We start from the raw sequence: 10,598 nt of genomic DNA on the forward strand, positions 1-10,598 counted from the left end.
TCCATATGCTCTGCTAACCAAGACTTATTTAACTGAGGAAGGTATAAATCCAGTATGCTATGGACCAAAGATATGTAGCTTCTCACAAGCTAGAGCTCCTTCCCAACTATTCCATCTCTGTATTATACTATAAACAGTAAGACTTTTGCAGTTTGCAGACGAAGACAAATTCAGCTTCTGGAAATAAAGAACCACAGTTGCTCAAATTTGCTAAGGTATAACTAGCACATTTATTAGGCATAATCACTACTGAATTCCAAGTCAGATCTTCTCCAGAATATTCAGTTTCAAATCATTTTGTGGACACCTTAAGCTTCAAATCAGCCATCCAACCAGGTAAACTAGAATTCCTGAACCTGTTAAAAGAAAATAAAATTTAGCAATTTTCTAGTGCACACAGTACTATGCAGTATTATCTATCCAGATGCCAAATTAACATTGTAATTATCACATAATGCAAAGCTGTATTTATTACCAACAGAAATTACCACAGCTGTTTTAAGATTTGGCAACAGAAAACCTGGACAGTTGCAGAATTAGAACTTTCCACATAAACTAGACTAAGAAGAGCATTTCCCTCAGTCTATTTTAGTAGAATCACAAAACTGTTCAAACACAAAAACAAAGATTTATAATACAGATTTCTGCATTGTCCCCAATATTTAAATCCTATGGAAGTCCATCACCATCCCCTGAAAAACTTCAAAACACCAATATCCAAACCCTTGTACAAAATGAAGAGATCCACAGTCTAAAGAAAAGAGCAATTTCTTACACAACCACTCTCAAACCTCCAGTGAGTAATCAGAATTCTCTTTTTAAAAGATACTGAAGGTTTCTGCCTTCAAAGTCCAAGACAAAAGCATACAATTTTGTGAATTTGAACTTCAGTGGAATCAGACCATCTGGCTAGAATGCGCATTTTATCAGCATTACCGATATGATGGGGAAAAAAGATTAAGTCATCATATACCACTGAATACATGTTCTTACAGCTGCTACTATTTCTTAACAGGAGTTTGATTTTACCTTAGAACTTCCAGTCAGTCTTGGTTTAAGGAAAGACCAGGTGCCTCGTCATTCTTTTTCAAGTGGAATTCGACCAAGGCAGCCTACAGTCTAAATACAACAACCATGGAACATCTCAGTATAGAAGAAAATACTTAAGTTGTTTTCTATGGTGGCTGTAAGGCCATATCATGGGGGTTTCTTGACAAGTTTCTTCAGAGGTGGTTTGCCATTGCCATCCTCTTGAGACTGAGAGTGTGATTTGCCCAAGGTCACCCAATTGTTTCATGGCTGAGCAGAGATTCAAAGCCTGGTCTCCAGAGTACTAATCCAACATCTGGAGGACTACCATTTCACATCCCTGCGTAATACTAAAATAGCACAGATAATTTAACTAAGCACATTAATCAGAGCAGCCAGATACATTTTAGCAGGATGCTGAGGGTCTGGTTCTTGACCTAAGCATACTGGGGTGGCATTATGCACTACAGTGGGCCCTTGGTGTCTGTTGGGTTTGATTCCAGCACACCCCACTCCCAGCGAATAACAAAGAAATGGATGCTGAAGGCCCATTAAATACAATGGCAGAGTAAAAAGGTGACGCTTATATAAAATGGTAAAATCAAGGTTTGCTTTTTGGAACTTAAAATATTTTTTAAAATTTTCAAGCTGTTGAAGGTTGAATCCATGGATATGGTGGGGGAACTGTATACCATTATACTACCATGTTTCCATTTTAAGAAATGTTATTTAAAATTCTCAGCCAGAGTTCTACTGCATCAACAAAGTGCAAATACCAGGATTCCATAGGATGCAACCATGGCAGTTAAATTAGAATTATAGCAATGTAATTGTAATGTGACAGGACCCCCCAAAGAATTAACCCACTGCCTATACTGCCCCTTTGTAATGACAAGCTCTCATTGCAGATATTGGGTCTTTCTCAGACAGTATTACACTGCAATTAACATTACTTACACTAAACTGCACGAGCCTGGGGCTCTTTCATCCAGCCACTTGCTGAGATCCAAAATTTTACTCACTTTAAGCCAATTCCCAGTCATCTTTTAAATTCCCTACATGTCCAAACCATGGTTAATGCAAACAAACCCAATAGCCGTCTGACTGCTAGTTAACATCATGGATGGATAACATGGGGCCATCAGATACTACTGGATTTGTCTCTCCAATCAGTTCCAGCTAGCTATGGCAATGGTAAGAGATGGTAGGAAGTGCAGTTCAACAAACCCTACAGCAGTGCTTCCCCAGCTAACTGATGTGGTAGACTGGCAATCCCACCCAACTTGTTTCAACCCTCTGCAGACTTACACTACCACCATTTTTCAGATACGGAAGTGCCACCACCATTTATCTTCCCATTATCTGTACAAAAAGAGACATTTCTCTAAACCCTCTAAATTAATCAAAGGAAAAAAAGAAATTAAAAAAACTTACCTTCATGCTTCTTTGGTATGTTCAAAAGTAGCACTCCAATTTTCCCCTCAGGCTAACCATCTCTAGCTACTTTTTAGGCCAATCATCTTCTCCAATACAGTACTACTTCATTCCAAGTCTAAAATGACACAGAAAGCCAAAGGGTCATATCATCCCTATCCAGAACAAATTATCAGAAAGAAAGAAAAAAACTAACTATGCTGATGTATCAGACAAGATCTGGCTAAAGCAGCAAAAATCAACAGTGTCGATCAGATGGGGAAAAAAGTTTTAGTCATCATATACATCAGCTTTATAGGTACACTAGAAAAGGCATGGCTTTCACCACACATTCAAAACAATTGCAAATCACTACTGAGAACCTCCAGTAACTACTTCATGTAGGTGAAGTGCATGTGACATGGACGTTTACATATAATTCCTTTAAGATCTAACTATGCATAAATAAATGTACTGTATTTCTCTATCACATTATCAATCCTGGAAAAATGTGCATGAAAACTCAAGTACAGAAATGTAACAGGAATGTGATCAAGTAGAAACTCACACCACCATATTTTCTTTAATATTACCTGCAGGACTGAATGATCTTTTAACTGTTCTACAAATATGATCAAGCATACTACTACACACGGTACCTGTATACTACTAAACATGGTACCTATGGGGCAGCCCCAGAAACACCTACACAGTCAGTCAGCCCAACATCCTACTTTTGTCTTGCTAGCAAGACTGTTGTTTAAAATATGAGATAAAGACCCCCGTGAATAACAAAATCTGTATATGCTCAAGTCCCATTAAATACAAATGGTGTACCCTATATAAAATTGAAAAGCAAAGCTTGCTATTTAGAATTTATATTTTTTAAAAATATTTTCAAGCCATGGATGCTTTAATCCATTGATAAAAAATCCGAGGATAAGGAGGGCCAACTGTATTATAGGTCTTTCTTAGCAAGATTTGTTCAGAAGGGGTTTGCCTTTGCCTTCCTTCGAGGCTCAAAGAGTGTAACTTGCCTAAGTCCACCCAATGAGCTTCCATGGCCAAGCGGGTATTCGAACCCTGTTCCCCAGTCATAGCCCAAACACTCAAACCATTACCACCACTGGTTCTCTATCTCTAACTTTTATTGTTGTGTGTCTTCAACTAAGTTCTGACTTATGGTCACCCCAAGGCTGTGATTCTCAAGCTCTAGTCTTCCAAGTGTTTTGGACTTCAGCTCCCAGAATCCTCAGCCATCCTGCTCAATAGTGTGAGATTTGGGGAGCTGAAGTCCAAAATACCTGGAAAACCCGAGTCTGGGAATCATGTCCTCAAGGCAAACCTATCACAGAGTTTTCTTGGCAAGTCTCTTCGGGGGGGGGGGGGTTGCCATTGCTATCCCCTGAGGCTGAGAGTTTGTGACTAACCCAAAGTAGCTTCACTCACATGTTCTTTCCAGAGTCCCATGGAGCCTCAGGTTCACCACCTGCATTTCAGGTGACTCCACCCTCCTCCTGGGAAGTTTTCCCATCGCATCCATTGCACATTCTTGCTGAAACTGAATGGAAAAAGGAAAAAAGAATCAACCATGAGAAGTTTAGCTGTTAACATTTCTTAAAATGTACAAAAGGGAGAGGCAGAAAGAGTGCCTCCCAATTCTCGCTGGACTCTTGGTGCATCAGAACAAATCACTGGCTTAACAGCAAAGGCATCAACACTTCCGCTCTGATGGGGAAAAAAGTTGGAAAGTCATCCTCCGCACCAACTGAGCAAGGGTCCATATCTACACTGTGGAAATAATGCAGTCGGACACCACTTTAGCCGCCTGGGATTTGTAGCATCGAGAGGCACCTTTGTGGAGTTGAGAGGCACCAAAGGCACTCTTTGGCAGACAAGATTTGAAGACCTTGCAAAACTACCAATCCCAGGATCCCGCAGCACTCAAATGCAGCGCCAGACTGCATCATTTCTACAGTATAGATGCACCCAAGCAACAAAATTCAAAACAGAGATAGCAAGTAACATTTGAAGGCAGCACTTTGGGGGTGAGTGGGGTTGTTTTATTATAACAATTATTATTAAAACTAGTAATTATTAAATAATAATAATAATAATAATAATAATAATAGTAAGCCTCTCTGAAAGCCTTTAGGGCTGAAGGATGGGGTATAAATACTGTGAATAAAATAAAAAGTAATAATAGTAACAGTTTTATTTATATGTTGCCTTTCCCATAGGAGCAAAACCTTCATAATCAAGCCAGAGACAAGGGGATTTGCAGTTTGGTGTGTCTTTTATGATGGTCTGCATCCATTGAAGACCATCAGGGAAGGTTTTAGGTTTCTAGATTGTGTTTTTGGCATGTCTTAAATTTTCAACTTTGTAGTGTTTTAATTGGACTATTTTAATTGTTTTTAATTTGCCATACTAATAATAATAATAATACAATAATTAAACTTTTTATTTATATCCCACTTTTCTATATAAAACAATCCCAAGAGGCTTACACAGCTGAAACCACTCAATATACATATAATATCTCAAAAAGAATTAAACATGTTACAGCTAAAATTAATTTCTAGAATATACTATTAGTAACAAAATAAACGATGGGCAGAATAGTAGCGTGATACATAAGGGACAATACATAATGAGTGTTTATACTGTGAGCCGCCTTGGGTCTTCTTTTGGGAGAAAGCCAACATAGAAAGCAAAACAAACGAGAAGGATGCACGTGAACCTCTTTCAGTCCTATGTATTAACATGGCGCCCATGATTATTGTCAAAGGAGGGAAAATATAAAACAGGACGCGGCCAACAACAAAAATGGCGCGCCCTAGTCGTTCCTCAAACGCCCCCGGAAAACTTCCGAGGCTGCCCCAATTCCCTGCTTCATCCCCCGCGGCGGATGGCATTGGATTCCCGAACCCACCCGGCCCTCCTCTCTGGCCTACAAAAACACCTTACCTCTTCGAAAGCCGAACGGAAAAGAACGTTCGCTTAAACTGAGCGCCCTTATATAGCCCTCCCATCGCCCTACTGCGCATGCTCTTCCCAAGGCCTTGTGGGAAAGGTAGTTTTCCAGGAGACCTTCGAAGGCGCGTTTCTATTGGCTGCTGCTTGTAGCCGTTGGGGATTAATCATATTCGAATCTTCATGAGACGTTGGCGGGCGAAGGCCCAGTTTTAGGCTCCCTGGAAGCTCTCAGTTGTGGTTGCTTGAAATGTTTAGATTCAGAACACACTGCAGAAATTAATCCAGTTTGAGACCGCTTTATCTGCCCTGGATCCATGCTAGGGAATCTTGGGAACTGTAGTTTTTTTTTGTGAGACATTCAGTCTTATCTGACAGAGAGCTCCAGTGTCACAACAAACTACAAATCCTAGGTTACAAATGCAATGATATCTTGGCAACTCAGGTCCAAAACACACTGCAGAAATAATCCAGTTTGAGACCGCTTTAACTGACCTGGCTCAGTGCTGGGGAATTCTGTGAACTGTAGTTTGCTGCAGCTTCATAGCTCTCTAACAGAGGTGGCTAAATGTCTCACAAATCTACAGTTCCCAGAATCCCCTAGCATGGAGCCAGGGCAGTTAAAGCGGTCTCAACCCGGATTACTTCTGCAGTGTGTTTTGGCTCCAGGAGAGCCTAACCTCCTCTGAAGAAACCTTGCAAAGAAAAGCCCATAAGAGGATAAATTGGGAATGACTTGAAGGCACACAACAACAACAACAAAACTGCAAATAATCCTCTGTTGTCCCACTTTTTCAGAGTCCAGACCATGTTCAGCGCCTCCTCTCCATGTCATAAGGCCGCCTGCCCAAAATATTACACTGTAAATAACAAATTGAACGGGAAATTACACATTTTCGTTCCAAAGAAGGCTGACAGGATTTTAATAGGATTTCTGTTGGCTGCATCCACACCACAGAAATAATCTGATTTGACACCACTTCAACTGCTATGGCTCAATGCTGTGGCAATCTGGAAGTGTATCTTGTTGGGGCACCATTGTTTGTTGGGATGTAAGAATGCCTGTACTTAATTGAGTTCAAACTACTTTTGCATGTTGAACCCCGTTTGCAGCTACTGAAGTAGGCTGAGGGCAAATGGGGAAAGTAGGAGGAAAAGAGAGAAACTAGGACATTTTTAAAGCCGCTGAAAAAGTGGGACAAGAGGATTACTTGGGACTTTGTTGTTATTGTTGTGTACCTTTGAGTCATTTCCAATTTATCCTCTCATGGGGTTTTCATGGCATGATTTCTTCAGAAAAGGTTTGCCATTGCCTTCCCCAGAGGCTGAGAGAGTGTGACTTGGCTCTCTTTGACAAATTAGGACAGATGGAGGGTATGCAAGCCATGGCGGCAGCAGCACAAAGTCCTAAAAAATATCCTGGGGGTTGGTCATCAGCTTTCCACCAGAGCTGGGGGGTAGTAGTGATCTAGGAGTCCTATTAGACCACAAGTAGATCACAAGTGGAACATGAGTCAACAGTGTGATGCAGAAGCTAAAAATGCCAATGCAATTTTAGGCTGCATCAATAGAAGCATAGTGTCTAGATCAAGGGAAGTAATAGTGCCACTCTATTCTGCTCTAGTCAGGCCCCACCTGGAATATTGTGTCCAGTTCAGGGCACCACAATTTAAAAAGGATGTTGAGAAACTGGAGTGTGTCCAAAGGAGGGCAACTAAAATAGTGAAGGGTTTGGAAACCATGTCTATGAGGAGTGACTTAGGGAGCTGGGTATGTTTAGCCTGGAGAAGAGAAGGTTAAGAGGTAATATGATAGCCTTGTTTAGTATTTGAAGGGGTGTTATACTGAGGATGGAGCAAGCTTGCTTTTTGCTGCTCCAGAGAATAGCACATGGAGCAATGGATTCAAACTATAGGAAAAGAGATTCCACCTAAACATTAGGAAGAACTTCCTGACAGTAAGAGCTGTTCAACAGTGGAACGCACTCCCTTGGAGCGTAGTGGAGTCTCCTTCTTTGGAAGTCTTTAAACAGAGGCTGTATGGCCATCCGTCAGGGTGCTTTGATTGAGAGTTCCTGCATGGCAGAATGGTGTTGGACTGGATGGCCCTTGTGACGTCTTCCAACTCTACGATTCATCAGAACTGGATTCCAATTCTCTATTCCTTTACCCAAGTCATTTAGGGCTTTGTAGGTCAATACCAGTCCTTTGAATTGAGCTCAAAATCAAATCAGAAGCCAGTGCGGGTCTTGCAAGACTAGTGGTATATGGTGTCTAAAATGCACACCTGACATCAGTTTGGCTGCTTCATTATGCACCACTTGCAGCTTCCAGACTTTTTGCTGGAATTATTATTATTGTTTTATTTAGGTATTTATATCCCGCCCTTCAGCCCTAATGGCTCTCAGGGCAGCTTACAATTATTATTTTTAATCAGACATTCCCCTGCCCGCAGGCTTACAATCTAAAAGACACGAAACAAAAGGAGAAGGGAATGGTGGAGGGAAAGGGGATGAGATCCAGTGGTTCTTCTCTCCCTCTGAGGCCTGGACCAAGGCAAATGGACTGGAGGGAGGGCTCTTCCTTCTTCCAGGCTAGTTCTGATGGAGCTGGACCTGCCTGGTGAACTCCCTCTCAGGCCGGCGGATGGCAGTTATGGAGGGCGGAGTCTCCTTCCTCTCAGGCTGGCAAATGGCAGTTGTGGAGGGCAGAGTCTCCTTCCTTCAGGCTGGCCCTGATGGAGCTGGACCTGCCTGGTGAACTCCCTCTCAGGCCGGCGGATGGCAGTTATGGAGGGCGGAGTCTCCTTCCTCTCAGGCTGGCCCTGATGGAGCTGGACCTGCCTGGTGAACTCCCTCTCAGGCCGGCGGATGGCAGTTATGGAGGGCGGAGTCTCCTTCCTCTCAGGCTGGCCCTGATGGAGCTGGACCTGCCTGGTAACCTCCATTTCTTAATCACATTTCTTCTGAGAAGTTTCAATACATATATGGTCATAACCTTTTTGTTCAGGTGGGCTTTTGTCAAACTCAATGAGGTTGCAGTTAAAAGGAGCTTTTAACTGGTGGGGGCTATTTTACTTATATTGATGTGCTTTTAATTCAATTGTGCTCAGCTAATATACTTTTAAAAAATTGTGTTCAAATATTATAATGCATTAGCCTGAATTCTATTGTTAGTCTCAACTAGAACAGACCCATTGAATTCAGTGTTGTAGATAGCTACAGCAGATCTGTTATCTATCAGTAGATTAAACTGACTAATTTGACTAATGGGATTTGGGCCACAGTCTTTTTACTGCTGCCTTTTTAGCTGATTAGTCATCAGCTTTCTTGAGATGCTGCTTTTGGGAAAAGGAGGGATGAATATCAAGTACAGGCATACCTCAGTTAACAAAGCCTCTGCAAAAGAAGGCCCTTTTTACAAAGTCTTTCTTTCTGTCCTTCAGTTTTTCTCTCTGTCCTGTGTTTCGTTGAGTGATTTTCTTTAAAACAGCATTGGTACTGGAAGGGTAGTGAAGGTCTAGAAAAACACAGCTATTCAGATGCCAGGTTGCACAAGTGTATCTACAGTAAACAGTACAATAAATCTTGAGCTGGGAAAGTGTGCAATACTCCTCAGCCTATCCTACTGTAATGTGTGTGTGTGTGTCTGCGTGTGTGTGTGCGTGCGCACCTCCAAGTCACCTGCTGACTCATGGCAACCCCGTTAATTTCATAGAGTTTTCCTACAAGAAGAAAAACATCAGCTACCTCTAGAACCCCTTACTGAGCATCTGTACACAGTAAAACAGAGAGGAAAGAGGAGAGCAGTTAAACTTGCCACCATTCTCTCCAACATGTTTTACAAAGTATAAATCTGTAAGTATGACTATCAAAATGGAAATCATATCAAAAACAAAAACTGGCGAAACTAAAAAAAAATGCTGGATTCATTTTGGAGCAGCTTTTTAGTGGTCTGTAGAAGGTACAAAATGTCTTTGTTTACTTATGCCATAAAATTAATTTCCCACAGAAGAAAATTATGCTCATAATTCTGCAACACAGACTGCTATCATAGATCCCACCAAGGAATTCCAAAAGAAAATCAACATGTGCTTTATAGCCTTTGATTGCATCAGTCAATCAGGAATGCTCTGAAAGACATGGGAGTCCTACTACATTTGGTAGTTCTGATAAGAAATCTGTACTCAGGACAGGACAAGAGGCAACTGTTAGAACAGAATATGGAGAAACAGAATGGTTCCCAATTGACAAGGGTGTCAAGGAAAGCTTTATTTTATCACCATACTTGTTGAACCTGTATGTAGAAAACATAATACAAAAAGCAGGTTTAGACTTAGAAGAAAGAGGAGTGAAGACGGGGGAAGGAAGATCAACAATCTAAGATATGTGGATGACACCATACTGCTAGTGAAAAGCATTATAGACTTGGAACAATTACAATTATAGTGAAGGAGGTGGATAAAAAGAAAATCAACTCATTTGAGATATGGTGCTGGTGAAGAGTGCTGAGGACACCATGGACAGCCAAAAAGACAAACAAATGGGTCCTTGAACTGATCAAGCCTGAAATACCCTAGAAACCAATGATGATAAAACTGAGTCTCTTGCACTTTGGCCACATCATGAAAAGACAGGACTCATTAGGGGGGAAAAACAAAAAACAATAATGCTAAGAAAGGTAGAGAGCAATAGAAAGAGAGGAAGACCACATTCTAGATGGATGGACTCTGTTAAAAGGTGACGGGTATGAATTTGCAAGACTTAAGCAGAGCAGTGGAAGGCGGGATCTTGGAGATGTCTCATCCACAGGGCTGCCATGAGTTGAGGTTCCCTCGAGGGCAGTTAACAACAAACCTGACCTGATTGTTACATTCCATGTGTGTATGCTGTTAATATTGAATCAAAATGTTGTTGAAACATGTTGAATTGCTCTTTTTGTGTGTGTAGGCATTATTATACATTATAGGCTCGCCTTAGGGTTGTCATAAGTTGGAAATGACTTGAAGGCACACAAAAACAACAACAACAAAAGGAACCTATCCCTATTCTTTCTGTGTTATTTCTAGCTTTGCTGGCAATTTTTTTGTTAAAGAAATAATGTCCAGGAACACATCTACTTCAATCATACTTCTACGTTAGTGCCCTCAAACACTTTGTCAACATGGGATAGATTTAGCAT

The 10,598-nt window shown here is 41.2% G+C and overlaps 1 long non-coding RNA gene and 3 other non-coding genes across 4 annotated transcripts; all 4 read right to left on the reverse strand.

Annotated features, from left to right (window-relative positions):
• Positions 1-218: 218 nt before the first annotated feature.
• On the reverse strand, positions 219-4,019 carry LOC149315671 (uncharacterized). Its single transcript, XR_016280678.1, has 4 exons — positions 3,892-4,019; positions 2,464-2,581; positions 1,030-1,119; positions 219-356 (listed from the first exon to the last, which is right to left on the reverse strand). It is a non-coding gene; the product is annotated as an uncharacterized LOC149315671 (long non-coding RNA).
• Positions 888-979, reverse strand: LOC149315672 (small nucleolar SNORD12/SNORD106). The gene has a single exon (XR_016280787.1). It is a non-coding gene; the product is annotated as a small nucleolar SNORD12/SNORD106 (small nucleolar RNA).
• Positions 2,663-2,754, reverse strand: LOC149315673 (small nucleolar SNORD12/SNORD106). The gene has a single exon (XR_016280786.1). It is a non-coding gene; the product is annotated as a small nucleolar SNORD12/SNORD106 (small nucleolar RNA).
• Positions 4,020-4,114: 95 nt separating the features above from the next.
• On the reverse strand, positions 4,115-4,211 carry LOC149315674 (small nucleolar SNORD12/SNORD106). The gene has a single exon (XR_016280788.1). It is a non-coding gene; the product is annotated as a small nucleolar SNORD12/SNORD106 (small nucleolar RNA).
• Between the last annotated feature and the right edge of the window lie 6,387 nt (positions 4,212-10,598).

The sequence above is a fragment of the Sceloporus occidentalis genome, unplaced genomic scaffold (assembly GCF_023333645.1).
Source record: "Sceloporus occidentalis isolate IW3139 unplaced genomic scaffold, rSceOcc1.0.p SCAF_3, whole genome shotgun sequence".
Lineage (NCBI taxonomy): Eukaryota > Metazoa > Chordata > Lepidosauria > Squamata > Phrynosomatidae > Sceloporus > Sceloporus occidentalis.